Below are 16,309 nucleotides of genomic sequence, written 5' to 3' on the forward strand. Positions count from 1 at the left end.
ATTTTCAGTGTTGCTTTCCTGCCTTATTCTGCCTTGTTATAGGCCAATCAGCTTCTTTATTGAGCGATGAGAGTAAAGCATATTCACAGAGTACAGAAGGATTATCCCACAGCAATAGGCTATAAGTTATGACCTATATTTTTCATTTTCATCTTGGAAAGGATATGAAAGCCTTTTTAAGGTCATGTCAAAATCAACAGCAAAAACGAAATGGCGAACAAGAGGTCTATGTCCAAGCAAGCTGTCTCCACACATTGATTCTGAACATCGTATTCTATTGCCTTACTGTTGCTAAAAAGTGAAGTGTTTCCTTGGAGCTGGAGAAATGGCTCAGAAGTTAAGAGCACTTGCTGATTTTTTCAAAGGACTGAGATTGGATCCCAGCACCCATATGGTTACTAACATAAGCAACAGGCATGGGAGTGTTTTGTGTATATATGCTAGTAAAACATTTACACTCATTTAAAATTATTTTTTTCAGTACATTGACTTGTACCTTGAATTCCAACCCTTTTCATCTTCGGGAGAATGTTGTTCCTGTAATTATGTTTTGATTTTTTTCTATTTAGTCATCAGTTTCTTCCTTTCTACTGAACTGTCCTAATAGTCATTTAGATATACCTTATTAACACACATTTTCCAAAAAGCCCTTATTTTTCTCTACTTTTTATTTCTATCCACTTAATAAGAAAACTGAAACTTGTGAATTTTTTCTTTCACTGATAGCAATTCTCAATATCTGTCTATGCCCCTTGATTCAATTTATTATTCTTCATTTTTAAAGCTATTACATGGAAAGAATAAAATTTATTAGACTTATCTGTAGAAAAGTGTCCCGTGCTACCGTCTCGCCAGCAAGAACGACGCAGAACACTCGGATCCTTCTGCAGTAAAGCTTTAATGCATCTTGAGAGATAGATGATCAGCTTCTTAGAGGGAGACCCCAAGCTAAGAAACCCAGCCCCTTATATAAGCCTAGGAGCTCCGAGTGAGATGTGTAGAGCCGGGATTGGTGGTTTGCACATCACCCCAGATGACGTCACGGGAGAGGCACAGTTTAAACGGTTAACTCCAACTGACAGCGATAGTTAATTCCAACTGACAGCGACAGTTAACTCCAACTGACAGCGACAGTTAACTCCAACTGACAGCGACAGTTAACTCCAACTGACAGTGGATGTCAGCGCCATCTTCTAACGGCAATAGCGATAGCGAGGGCGGCTCCTCACATCTCCCCCTATTCATTTATTTTTGAAGCAATAGGACACCCACAACTTTGGAGTGGAGATAGAGGTCAAATCCCCATGTGCAAATTCGGAACATGTACAAAGCTCCTCTCCAGGGTCTTATCCCCAGAGGAAGTCCTGACCAGTCCGATGTCTTTTTTCTGGGGGAAGGAGATCATGACATAGAACCTTCATGCAAGATGACTTATCTCCCAGGAGAAAGTCGTTATACCGCAGACCTCTCCTGTGCAGTGCTTAGCCTTGCAACTCCTTGGGCTGCTGAAGCCTACCCACTCTATCCCGTGCAATGAGACTAGCCTCGTGGGGTGCAAGAGCTGGGAGGCCAGCGACCTATTGCTTTAACATGGTTAACCAAATGTCAGGGGATGCTCCGTGTTCTAAGGCAGCAAGTGCTTGTGCCACCACCACTTTCTCCTTTTGTTTGGGCTCTGAGCGTACACACCATCCAAAGCATCAACACTATTCCACAGCAGAGAACTAGGCTAAATGATCCTACCCCCACCCATTCCTTAAAATAAGAAAATGCAGATGAAATCCAGGGGAGAGGTCTTCCATCAGAGAAAGATCCAGATGCGTCGAATTCACTTGCAGGATCGCCATTCTCAACTCACGGAGTGTCTGCTCAAACTCAAAAGTCCAATTCTGTAATAAATGTTGAGACAGAGCTTTTGACAGGTTAGCTGCTCTTGTAAAATTCTCATATTGTACTAAGTGACACAAAGGCCAGGCAACTTTGTTCACATCCCAATTTGGCCATCTGCCACAATATATCCAATTGTTCCTGAACCAAATTAATCTGTTGGTTTACCAACATCAGGCCTCCTTGTATCTGAGAATTGGCAGTGGCCTGTTTATCTAGGACCATGGTCACAGTGGCCTATAGTTCATTAATGGTTTGAGTTGTCTGCACAGTGGCAGAAAGTGCAAGGGCCGAGGCGGTAACCGAAGCAGTAACCGCGGCGGTGGCTATCAGGCCCACAATAATAGCAGAGATCCCAAAAATCTCGCTTTTCCCTAAACAAACTCAAATTACTTGGCGCCTCAACAGGAGCTGGAATAAATCGAGGCATGCGCATTACCAAAGCAAAAGGGTGCTTAATAGCATCCCAGCATAATGCATAAAAACAATTCTAAGCAGAACAATTTATTTCTTTCTGATTCTTACCTAAGGTATCATTACTCACAACCCAAATAAAGGGCAGCTGAATAATTAGTTCTCTTAAAAGGGGTATACTTAACATTGGAGGAGGACCAATCAGATGATCCAGAGCTCTGTCCCTCACTCAGACTGTTGCCTAATGCCCCTTTCCAATCAAAAGTAATCTGTCCCTTCTCACTATCATAGGAGAAAGATCAGTACAGCTTCCATTAATTCAAAAGGATTAGCATTAGATCTTTCTGGATCCATATGAATAAAATTATCCTTTAATGAAGAAATCACAGTAAAGCACAAGCTTCCTACTAATGACAAGGTTCTCTCATCCTGAAAACTCTGTATCTGAGGATCTAAAGGCAAAAAGGCAAGCCCCAACTCTCTATTATTTGTGAAAAATCTAGGGAACACCTGGGCATTCTGCATCACTGGCATCGGTAGGGGAAGGTAGACATGATGGCCCACCGTAACTCTCCCATCATACTAGGAACCATCATCCCGAGTAGGAGAGTCTTCATCACCCACTTGGCCTCCATCCTTCTTATTCTGGAGTTGTGAAGGAGCTCTTCGAGTGAGTCTTTCAGGGATCCACAGGGGGTTTTCTTCCTCCTGTGGAAAAACACACACAGCTCCCCTGGATCTTATAAGAATAGGATCCGGGCCTTTCCAGAGATCAGTCAAGACATCTTTCCATTTTACCATTTCTTTTGGCCTATCAGGCTCTAAACTGTGGCGATCAGCCGCAGTGTGGCCTTGGGCATCACAGTTCAAGAAATTAAGGGTAAAAAGTGCCATGGATACAGCAACTCTTGGTACCGAGGGTAGAACATCCTCAATACTCCCCTTTTGTTTAATCAGATATGATTTGAGTGTACGATGGGCACGTTCCACAATGCCCTGTCCTTGAGGGTTATAAGGTAGGCCAGTTAGATGGGTAACATCCATTTGCCGACAAAACTGTCGGAATTTTTGAGAGGTATATGCTGGTCCATTGTCTGTTTTTAAAATTCTGGGTTTTCCCCAAGCACTCCAGGCCTCAAGGCAATGTTGAATCACATATGAGGCCTTTTCCCCTGTTAGGGGTGTGGCAAACATTACGCCAGAACAGGTGTCAACAGAAACATGAACATATTGAAGCCTTCCAAAAGAGGGAATATGAGTAACATCCATCTGCCACATCTGCAATGGTCTAATGCCACGTGGGTTTATTCCCATGTGGGGAGTAGGTAAGAATTCGCAGCAATTCTGGCATTGAGTAACAATTTCCCTAGCCTCTTTCCTGGATAGAGCAAAACGACGGCGCAAGGTCTCAGCCGTCACATGAAAGCGCTTATGGAATTCTTTTGCTGCTTGTGCATGGGTAGACAAGGCAGCGGCCACCAGCTTTGTAGCCTTGTCCGCTAAGTCATTCCCTAAGGACATGGGACCTGGGAGTCCAGAATGTGCTCGGACATGGGTAATGAAAACAGGAAATCTCCTATTTAACAAGGCAGCTTGTATCTTCTGAAAGATGTTAGCAACTCTGCTGGAGGATCTTATTATTCCAGCTATCTCAAGGAGATTAACTGCATTAACCACATAAGAGGAATCTGATACAATATTGAGGGGTCCTGGAAAAGCCTCAAGAACCTCCAGTACTATCAGACATTCTACAACTTGAGGTGAAGTTTCATTATATTGTTTAGATATAACCCTATCCTTGACCACATAAGCTCCCATACCAGTTTTTGATCCATCAGTGTACACCACAGTCCCATCTGGGAGTGGGTCTTTAGCTGTCACTTGTGGAAACACTATAGCCTGGTTTAGGGCAAACTGTAAAATTGGATGCTTTGGAAAATGATTATCAATTTGTCCTGAAAAGGAAGTAACTAAAACTGCCCAATCACTAGATGTGGCTGCCAAGGTCTGAACTTGTGCAGCAGTATAAGGCACAATCAAGGAATCAGGATCCCTGCCAAAATGTGTAACAGCTGCTTTTATTCCGCGAAGCGCGAGCTGTGCAACAGCATCAGGGTACCAGTCAATAATCTTAGCAGGGGAAGCATTTGGATGAATCCAAAGTAATGGTCCATGTTGCCACAGGACTGCAGTTGGCAATTGAGCTGTCTTAAAAACACACAGATTAAAAGGTAGTGACTCCTCAATTCGTTGTAATTGTGCTTCCTGTAAGGCCTCTTCCACCATCTGTAAGGCTCGGTGGGCGGCAGGGGTAAATTTTCTGGGTGAGGAGATATGAGGCTCACCCTCCAGGAGATCGAAGAGGGGTTTTAGATCAGCAGATGGAATTTTTAAAAAGGGCCTCAACCAATTTATATCTCCCAGAAGTTTCTGAAAATCATTTAATGTTTGTAAGTGGTCTTTGCGAATTTCTATTTTCTGAGGAACTATATTTTTGGGAGTAATCTTTGAGCCCAAAAAGAGCCCTGTATCTGCAATTTGAACCTTTTCTGAGGCAATCTCTAATCCCCACTGTTTTAATTCAGCCACCAGCATGGGAAAAGCCTTTTGTAAAACATCTAACTCTTTGTGACAAATAAGAATATCGTCCATATAATGGATAACGATTAAAGATGTAAATTGCTTCCTAATTGGCTCCAAAGCCTCCTGCACATATAGCTGACATATTGTTGGGCTATTGGCCATGCCTTGCGGCAGTACCTTCCACTGAAATCTCTTGTCTGGTTCCATATGATTAAGAGAAGGGATAGTGAAGGCAAACCTTGGTCTATCCCGTGGGTAAAGTGGAATAGAGAAGAAACAATCCTTAATATCTATAATAATAAGCTTCCAATCTTGAGGAAGTGCAGAAAGCAAAGGAAGGCCTCTTTGAACAGGGCCAAAAAGATGCATCTGATTGTTAATGGCCCGCAGGTCGTGGAGTAATCTCCACTTCCCAGATTTCTTCTTAATAACAAAAATTGGTGTATTCCATGGGGAGGTAGAAGGCTCTAGATGCCCCAGCCGTTCCTGTTCTTGCACTAATCTTGTGACAGCCTCTAATTTTTCAGAGGATAGAGGCCATTGAGAGACCCATAACGGCTCCTCTGTTTTCCATGGTATGGGTCGTGAAGCCTCAACGGCCCCTAAATAAAACCCAGTCCTTTTCTACCCCGATTTCCGTGTTGTGTAATGGGTTTTATTCTGCCTTGTTCTTGCCTACCCAAGCCTCTACCATTTGTATACCCCATCTTTGCCATAATGGCTGATGCCTGGGGGAGTATTCATTAGTTAGGGTCATGCCCATGGCTTGTAACACATCTCGTCCCCATAAATTTACAGGGAGTGGCAACACATAGGGGGTAAAACATCCCTGTTTGCCTTCAGCATCCCGCCAGGTTAAGGCTGAGGCACTGATGGCAGGAGAGGACTGGTATCCAAGACCTTGTAGAGAATGAGATGAAACAACAGTGGGCCAAGACTTCGGCCACCAATGGAGTGAAATAATGCTTTTGTCTGCTCCCGAATCCATTATCCCTTCAAATTCTTTTCCATTAATTAACAATTTTATTGTAGGTCTCTCATTTAGGGGTATAGCCAGATAGGCTGAATCACTTCCAGAAGATCCCATAGCCCTTTTTTGTAAAGTGTAGGTTTCTCCATCCCCGAGGGAGGGCAGCAACACCAGTTGTGCAATTCTATCTCCCTGCTTTATAGAAAATACACCCCGAGGGCTAGAACAGAGAACTTGAATCTCCTCTTTATGATATGGGTCAACAATCCCAGGATATATAATGAGTCCCTGTAAAGTTAAGGAGCCACGGCCCAGAATAAGCCCAATGGTGGCAGGGGGCAAAGGTCCAGGGGAATGGACTGGGACCGGTTGAACATTCATTTGGGGCATGAGTAAGAAGTCGGAGGCGGCACGCAAGTCCATTCCGGAGGTTCCTCGGAAACCTCTACTTCCTCTTGATTGCTTTTCTGAAATTGGTTCCCATATTTCTGAGGGCCCTGGGACCATGGGCCCCGTGACCCGTTTTTTGATTGGGGTACCTTGGATTCTTCAATAGGGGGCAGAAGCCTCCCTTTTACATCCCGGACTGACCTGCATTCGCTAGCCCTATGATAACCTTTACCACAACGATGGCAAAGCTTCGATTCTCTTGTTCTTTCAGGGGCTTGACAATCTTTCTTAAGGTGCCCCATTCTCCCACAATTAAAACAAGCTTTTCGATTAGATAAATCTCTATACCTGTGCGTTTGTAAAATGGCGGCAGCTAGTCCTGCATTGGTTAGGGGTCCCCCAGCTCCCTGCACACTCTGAGCCAATCTTGTAAACCTTTGCTTTTGCGAGGGGCGATAGCCGCTCGACATTCCTGGGTTGCTTGTTCATAGACAAGTTGCTCAATCAGGGGCATAGCTTGTTCTGAATCACCAAAGATGCGACTGGCGGCCTCTGTCATTCTGGCCACAAAGTCTGAAAATGGCTCTTGGGGTCCTTGGACAATCTTTGTAAGGTGTCCACTGGACTCTCCCCTTTTTGTGAGGGCCTTCCATGCTTTAATAGCGGCGGCCGACACCTGACCATAGACGCCCCAGATGTAGTTGGTTTGATTAAGGGCATGTTGACCCTGACCTGTCAGCATTTCAAATGTCCACTGCCTCTGATTCTCATCTTCAGCCGTGGCATTAACTCTAGCTTGTGCCTGGGCTGCATCATACCAGAGAGCCTTCCATTCCATGTATTGTCCCATGTTGGGAAGCACTGCTTTCACTGTCGTTTGCCAGTCAGTGGGAGTCATGGCAAAATTAGCAAGCCTTTCCACCTGTAATGTGGTAAAGTTAGCATTGACCCCATAATTACGAACGGATTCGGCCAATTCTTTAATTTGATTGTAATCTACAGGGGTATGTACTCTTCCGCCTTCCACATTCTCGAATACTGGAAAAGCCATTTGTATTTTTCTCCGTTCCTCTAAAGGTAAAAAGGAGTCAGTACCAGTATTCAGCCGAAGCTCATATGGCGGAGGCGCTGAGAGGCGTGAGCCCGCCGGATTTATAGGCGGTGGCCTCACATTCATTTTTGTTTTCAGTGGCCGGTGTCTATCAGGGTGATATCTTTTTCCTCATACCGTGCCACCTCCTCCTCTAGACCACCTTCTTCGCTAGAATCCAGAGTGTCAGAATCAGAATTATCTAGCTCCAAGGCTTCTAGCTCTACTGCAGGGTATAGACTAGATTCTGGCTTTTTCTTTTTCTTAGATTTGTTAAGGGGTGAATGATAACTCCCTTCTTTCTCTCCCCCTTTCTTAACTTCCTGGGGAGGGCCTTTTTTCTTAGACATGTCTTTTCTTTTGCGAGCTCCCATTCTCTCACTCCGTTCAGTTTCTGACATGCTATCCTGAACTTCCTCTAAGGTTCCCTGACTTTCTATTATAGCAGGGTGACAGGCCTCATCCTCCAAGCAGTTTTTAACTAGCTTCCAAATGGCTTTGGTACCTAAGCAGAGATCTCCTTCTGCATGCTTCCTGTCTAGTTCTTTACCTAGCTTGTTCCATGAGGCCACAGTGAGGGACCCGGAACAAGCATACCATGGTGCCACTCTATCTACCTCCTTCACAAAATTTTGAAGTGTTCGTGGTGCAATTTTAAGATCTCTTTGTTTTAGCACAGTCTGTAAGGCTGTAACCACTGACTGTGACGACCCCATCGCGCTGACAGCTTATCTAAAAAACGCGCTCAACTCCGTTACCAGACTGACAGCACCAGACTGACAGCACCAGACTGACAGCACCAGACTGACAGCGCCAGATGGACAGCGCCAGATGGACAGCGCCAGATGGACAGCGCCAGACGGACAGCGCCAGACGGACAGCGCCGTTCTGTCAGCACCAGCCACGATGAAGGAGAAGGACAAACAGGACTAGCACCAAAGCCTCCACTGACCCGTCCCACGGTGATGACAAACTAAGGCCAAAGTCGAGAAAAGGGTTGTTCAGGATAAAGCATACCTCTCTGAACCTACGTCCCTGCAGTTCTGAATCCGCCCCGTTTTCCGAGGGGTCTCCCGCGGCGCCGGCGATGTTGAAGAGTTCCCGGGTTTCGGCACCAGATGTCCCGCGCTACCGTCTCGCCAGCAAGAACGACGCAGAACACTCGGATCCTTCTGCAGTAAAGCTTTAATGCATCTTGAGAGATAGATGATCAGCTTCTTAGAGGGAGACCCCAAGCTAAGAAACCCAGCCCCTTATATAAGCCTAGGAGCTCCGAGTGAGATGTGTAGAGCCGGGATTGGTGGTTTGCACATCACCCCAGATGACGTCACGGGAGAGGCACAGTTTAAACGGTTAACTCCAACTGACAGCGACAGTTAACTCCAACTGACAGCGACAGTTAACTCCAACTGACAGCGACAGTTAACTCCAACTGACAGCGACAGTTAACTCCAACTGACAGTGGATGTCAGCGCCATCTTCTAACGGCAATAGCGATAGCGAGGGCGGCTCCTCACAGAAAAGAAAACACAAAATACCATATTTTCATTTATTCACATCCCCTCCTAAGTAAGAGATACCAAGAGTAGGATTTCGAAAGGTATTTTACCAGCAGAAATAATTTTTTTTTGGAGAGGATGGTTTTTTTTGGGGGGGGGGAGTTTACGAGACAGGGTTTCTCTGTATTGTTTTCGAGGCTGTCGGTCCAGCCCAGCCTCGAACTCACAGAGATCTGCCTGCCTCTGCCTCCCGAGTGCTGGGATTAAAGGCGTGCACCACCACCGCCCGGCATGGAGAGGATGCTTTAAGACATATTGATGATGAGACTAGTGATTTGAAGGAAAGAATAGAATCAAGGATGACTCCAAAAATCATATTTTTGGTACAATCCATTTATTCTGGAAGCTCTGAGGGAGAATCTGTTGCATAGCTCTCCTCTAGATTCTAATGTTAGCCATGGATATTTCAATGAACACATGAACAAGTGGCTCATCTCAAATAAGGAGCAGTCTATACTACCAAAAAAAATAGAGAAAGAGGAAGAATAAAAATGATGATTTTTCTCATCACTTCAGCCTCCTCTTCTGCCACCACCTGCTTTTCCTCATTGTGTTTTCATGTCATCTTCAAAGGCTACTACAAGGATACCAGCTACTGGACTCAGGCTGGCTATAAGCCAGAATGACTTCACTTTTACTCGATCACATCTGCATGGAGTCTATTTCCAAATGACAGTACAGTATAGGTATGGTTAAGACTTTGGTATTTCTGTTGGAGAGCTCACAACCTGACTTTGAAACAGATCTGTTTTAGCAGGTTTTGAGTCATATCGACATTATTTATATACTTCAGTTTTAAAAAGTAATGTGCCTACATTTGATAACGTTGGGCATGCAACCTTCTTTAAAAAGTATATGTTAATCCTCCAGAAAATACATGTCAAATGAGTAAAATCCCCCAAATCTCTGCTTCCAATAACCATATGTTATTTGGTGGATTTTGTTGTTGTTACTTTATTTTTTTTTAATTTTGGCCATTTGCCTTGTCTTTCAAAGAGAGACAACCATCTGTCAAACTTGGTTAAATAGTCTCTTGGCAAATAAGGAGTACTACTACCATGGAATGTGAAATTTAAGGGGGAATACATGTTAATTAAATTACTGACTCCAAATACTGACAGAAGTATCTGCTGCTGATTTGAGTTATTTTGATTTCTGCCAAGTACTGGAACAACTAGCATGGTATTTTCTACTAATTAAATAAACTTAGCATCATCATAAAAAAGAGTATGGAAGGAATACACTGAATTGTCACTCTACTACTAGGACTAACTGCAAACCAATATCTTATTTAAAGGAAAATTAAATTATTTTATGTGACTAACGATGTGATTCATCATTCCCTCAATTTTTTCTCATTTAGCATTTTATAGTGGATTAGTGAATTGATATCTTTTTAATGGGATTCTTTTTAATAAATAAATTAATTTAACATTCCAACTGTAGTTACCCTCTCTCCTCTACTCCTATTTTCACCCACGTCCCCTTCAAATCTCCCACCCACTCTTCCTCTGCTTCTTTTCAGAAAATGGCAGGCCTTCCATGGGTATCAACCAAACATATCATATCAAATTGCCATAAGACTAAGCACTTCCCTTGTATTAAGGCTAGGCAAGGCAATCAGTATGTGGAATAGGTTCCCAAGGGCCAGTCAAAGCTTTTGGGACAGCCCATGCTCCCAGTGTTAGTAGTCTAACAAGTATACCAAGCTACACAGCTGTCACATAAATGTAGAGGTCCTAAGTAGTCCGTTCCATGCACATTCACTGGTTAATGGTTCGGACTCTATTGAGCCCCTATGTGCCCAGGTTAGTTGTTTCTGTGATTTTCTTGTGAAATCCTTGACTCCTCTGGCTCCTATGATAATTTCTCCCTCTCTTCAGCTAGAATCTTTGAGGTCTGCCTAATGTTTGGCTGTGGATCTCTGCATCTTTTTCCATCGGTTACTGGTTTAATGCTTTCTGATAACAGTTCGGGTAGTCACCAATCTGATCACAGGAGATGGCAAGTTTTGTTACATATTCACTATTGCTAGGAGCCATATCTGGGGTCATCCTTGTAGATTGCTTTAAGTTTCCCTTGTACCAGGTTGCTGCCTGATTGTGAAATGTCTCCCTCCCTTTCCAGTCATCTCTTTCAGTACTTGCTCCCTCCATATGCCCCAATCTGATTGATTCCTCATTGTAATAAGTATCTTAATAGACACAAAGAGATAATACTGATGACATTAGGACACTGTATATAATGTCTTGCAATACTATAAAGAAAGGTGACTTTATAGAAAAGCTTATTATGTGGGCTGAGTTGAAAATATATAGTTACAATCCATTTAACGAACTTCTCCTAAAAACCAAAAGCCTGTAAAGTCTGTAACATAAAATTATTTTCTGCTAAATCAAATACTTTTCTACCATCCCAGTGTAATAAGTACCCTTTCACTATTCAAGCTAAAAAAAGCAAACCCACTTATGATATTCATAACACTTGTGAGTAAAGTGTAGTAGTTTTCAATAAGAACACAAGTCATTTGTACATTTAATAGGCAGATATAACATCCTTTGCACTGTGAGACTGGAGTTGTTTGCATTTATGAATGGTCCCAATCAGGTAGATACACCTATAATTGGCTCTTTATCAATCCTAATCAGAAAGTGTTCATTTATTATGCTGAGGTCTGAATTCTGAGATCTGAATCATAATGGGTTGCAAATTGAATTTTTTAAAGCTTCCTTTCAAATTTTGGATTCAAAGGCATGTACAACAAAATTTCATAATTAGTAAGATCAAATTTTCTTTAAGAAATCAAAGAATTTTGGAGCTAAAAAAGACTTGCTCAGCAGCACTTGTTCAGTAGCAGAGCTAGGATGAGACCTTGGATTTCCTTACTCCTGAGTTAGTGCTTTCTGTGTAGCTCATACCACCCATGCACATGGCCAGTGATTTATTTCCAGCAACACCGTCTCAAAGAAATCTAATTTGATTCAATTGGCTTGCAATAGGTATTTTAAATCTCCAATTAGATGAAAAGACCTAGATGATGTAATTTCTAAAATAATCACTCACTCCAAATCCATTATCAAACATAATTCAGTCTTTTTAGCTGACACTTTAAGAAACTCTCGGACTATACCTTTGATGAGTCTTTCTTCCTAACTAATCAGCATCTCCCTGGGATCCTTCACAGAAGGGAAGTATGAGGGTTTCCAAACCTGCTAATTGAATAGAAGGACTTGCCTCTATTTTGATATGTGGGTTTCATTGTGGTATACTTATATTAAGGAGCTTTTAAGTTTGATTAAAGCCCTTAGCTTCAATTAAATTATTAATTAATCACAGCAGCAATTTATCGCTTTGTGTACCACAGGAAAATAGAGCTCATCCTTTAATTATTGATTCATTTGACAGTAAGTAGTGCACCAGCTGTAATACCTTTGCATGTCAACAGTTCTGTTAAGTGTATTTTCAGCTTGCTCTGCTTTTCTTGTCAAAAGGAATAGTAATTTCAAACCATCTGTTAAATTGCCAACCTTACTTTTCTCCAACTGATCGTTCAAGGCAAAATTATCAGCCAGAAAGTCATTTGGCTCCTAGGAAGTAAGATGTCTTTGAAAATGGGCCTGAGTTTTGGTTAAGTTCATCTGACCGTTTTATGCAAAAATGATAGAGCACAACTACCTTTAATCAGTGTATATGGTGATATATTGTTTATGATTCAATAAAGCTTGTCTGGAGATCAGAATGCAAATCTAGCCACAGACATAGAGGACAGATAGTGGTTGCACACACCTTTAATTCCAGGACTCAGCAGACCTAGGTAGATGGATCTCTGTGAGTTCAAGGCCACCCAGGGCTATCCGAGAGTGAATCAGTCTAAAAGAGAAACAGAGTTCATAATTTTAATCCAAGCTGGCATTTAGTCTTAGGCAATTAGTCTCTAATCACAATGAGGACAGGATTTCCCCAGCCTTGGTAGAGGTGAGAGCTGCTTTGTTTTTCTGATCTTCAGCTTGAACCCCAATATCTTTGTCTGGGTTTATATTATTTGTGTTACACATTCATAATTTTAATTACAAGCAATATTTTCATGTTTCATGAGAAAAATCTTATCTTGAATACAATAGTATATGAACATATCAAAATTTTTCTACACATGTTGAGGTATTTAGCTGTAAAAATAAAAATTGTATAATTTTCAGAATAATGGAGAAGACTGCTATGACAGAGTTTTCTCATCATCATTAGCCATGATTACAAATGAGTTTTCGCAATGATCAGCTAGGCTACTTATCGGCAAGTCCACTACTAGCTACTGAGAATTTTTCCTACTCTTTTAATAGAAATAGTGTTTGTATAGGCCACCTGCTGGCTTGGCTACTGTAACTCTGAGATTACAAATAACAGCTGTTTTCAACTAAAATGAAGTTTTTCTTGCATATCAAAATCTGGGCAGGGAACTTCAAAATCAGTGGGGAGCCTGCTTCCCTCTAACATGTTACTGCCCTACCTATCATCAATACACAGCTACCACCTCCCAGTCCAAGACAACTGAATAGCTCCTACCACCATATTTATGTTCCAATTTTCCCTCCAAATTAATGGGCCAAAGGTTGAGTAAATCACTTCTGTTCACATTCAGCTGACCAAAATTCTGTCACAAAGCTGTCCTTATACACCTTCTAGAGATTGAGAAATGTAGTATTTGACAAAGTAACCAAAAGTTCAACAAAAATTCTAGTCATATGCATGAAGAGAAGAATGGATATTGGGGGAATACTAACGGCCCTATCCTCATAGATTGTGTGAAAACCAATACTAAGTCCATTCATTCATGTTTTAGCTTTATAAAAACTGTTTCAATTATTTTACTTTATCCTCACTTAAGCATAATTTTAATCAATCCTTAATGATCATGACTTAAACCAAGGAATAGAAGAAATTTATACATGATCACAAGAGGCAGATAATATAAGATTTTGTTTTGATTGTAACAGTTGTTTGATATCAATTAAGATTATCAATTTTTAATTATAACTAAGCTTCCCATATGCTGGTAGGTTTCACAGTTACAAATACACTTACTCTGATTTTTTTCATGCAATGACCTTGCTGTCCTTTTTTGTTGGTACAACACATACTCACCTTTCAAGATTCATCTTAATGTGATATGGCATGATATTTCCTCTATACGGTTTCAGCGAAAAATAAAAACTTCACTCACTAATCAAGGTAGAAAGACCTACATCACCTGTTGTGCTTTTCTGTGCCATGAGAAAAATCATACCTTGTGTCTGTCTTACCCAGTAGAAAATGAAAATATTGAGGGTAAGTGTAGGGGTGAGCCCACAAAACTACAGTTAAGGTGAAAGCTCATTTTTCTCTATCAAACTCTTTTATGTTACTGGTACTCAATAATATCTGTTAAAGCTCACTAAACATTTTTAATGAGTTCTACCATTAAAACAATCACAGAAAGATATCTGTCTCACACCTACACAACCCATTTAGCATGGAGGTGTCAAGCTGATGCCTTCATAGTCTTCACCCCTATCTATGTTCCTGCATCTTTGATACAGGAAGCTATTCTCATGCTATCAAAAGAGAAGTGTAAAACCAAGGCAGCCACAAACAATCGTTCTGTCTGAAAGATATGCTATGGCAATGGTTGCACAAAGTATTTCGGAAGTAACCAAACAATAACTGATTTGACTTAAAGCCCACTCCACAAGATGGAACCCATACTCAACACTGCTTGGTTGACCAAGAACCTTAGACTAGATAGGCCTGAGATTTAGGGTAAAACCAAGTAATACTGGTCGAAAGAAAACCAAAGAAAAGAAGCTTTGTCTCATATATATTTAAAATATTTATATACTAAAAGTAATTTGAAGAGTTGTAGATGTAAACCATGTCAAATGATTTGAATTGTAAATAAACATTAGATTTTAAGTAAGAACTTGTAAAAAACTATCTCAATAAGGCAGTTTCAGTTGTAGGGAAAATATGTAGGAATCACAATAATGTTACACTGAAAAGAATTAAGTATGTATTTGTTACCACAATTAGAAATGGATATTTATATTGATAGTCTGGTTAATGAAACAACACATGGAACAGAAATATGAGTAATAACTTTAAGAACACATAATTGTCACTAATTTTAGACCATTATAGACCTAAAATATAAGAATACAACTTAGCAAATCATTAGAAACACAATTCAATAGCATGACAAAAATGAAAATGTAAATATGCAATTTTAGTAATAATAATTTCTTTTTCCTAAATATGATAAATGACTTGCATGCAAAAATATGATGTTTTTAAGGCAAATAAAATTATAAGCTGTCTCAGAAGAACTCTAAAATAAAAAATGGATAATTTTATGATTAAAAAACAACAGTGAATAATTGTAAGGAAATTGAACAGAATTATTCTAAAGATAATTTGTAATGAAAAATGAAACAGATGATCTAAAATTAAATACAAGAAGTTTAACCAAATATTTTAGCAAATTAAAAAATCTGGAGAATTAAGGCAGCATGGCCTATGAATGAAGCATCAATGTATACTTAATGGGCTACAACATGAGGCACTGTAAATAAGGAGTCACAGCTGGTATAAGAATGACACATTTACAACAAAATGTAGGAAAATAATGGGATACAAGAGGAAATAGACAAGCTAAAGTATTCTCTTATACATTTTTGCATGTTTGAACTCTGATAAATTTGAAGGAATTGTGACTACATACAGAATTCTGGCTTCTGAAACCAAGAAGAAACAAATTTCTGTCTTTAGATCCAAATGATCAGTGAGTATTTGGTATGGTGGCCTGAAAATCCCAATGCAATGTTCAAGTAGTTTAATGAAATTACACTCACACAAACATACACATACACATGTTGGTGTATTTTAAAGGAGAACCTGAAGATGTAGTTCAGTTAGTGAAATTCTTACCAGCATGTATAAAGGTATGGATTTGACTCTTACCACTGCATAAAGCCTAAAACTTGGCTTGATTGTATATCCTTGTAATCTTAGTCCTTGAGAGGTAAAGGCAGTTCTAAGCCAGTCTAAGCAACATAGTAACTTCCATGATGTTCTTGGCTATATAAGATCTTTCCTTAAAAACAAACAAATAAGTAAATAGATAATAATTTTAATGAAAGCAAAGGAAAATAGCAGTTGAAGATACATAATCTTATCAGTAATCAAAAAATGCAAATTATATTAATTACTAAATGAATATATAATATATTAGAAGATAGTTATGTTGTTCATAATAATTACAAATGGTGGAATCAGTTTACTAATTAGTAGGAAATTCTCATAATAAATTTAAAACTCCACACCTGTACTTACAACTATCTCCTCTAAATTTTCAATTGGTTCTAAGTGATATCTCAAAATTAAAAT

The sequence above is a fragment of the Mesocricetus auratus genome, unplaced genomic scaffold, assembly GCF_017639785.1.
Source record: "Mesocricetus auratus isolate SY011 unplaced genomic scaffold, BCM_Maur_2.0 Super-Scaffold_100003, whole genome shotgun sequence".
Taxonomy (NCBI): domain Eukaryota; kingdom Metazoa; phylum Chordata; class Mammalia; order Rodentia; family Cricetidae; genus Mesocricetus; species Mesocricetus auratus.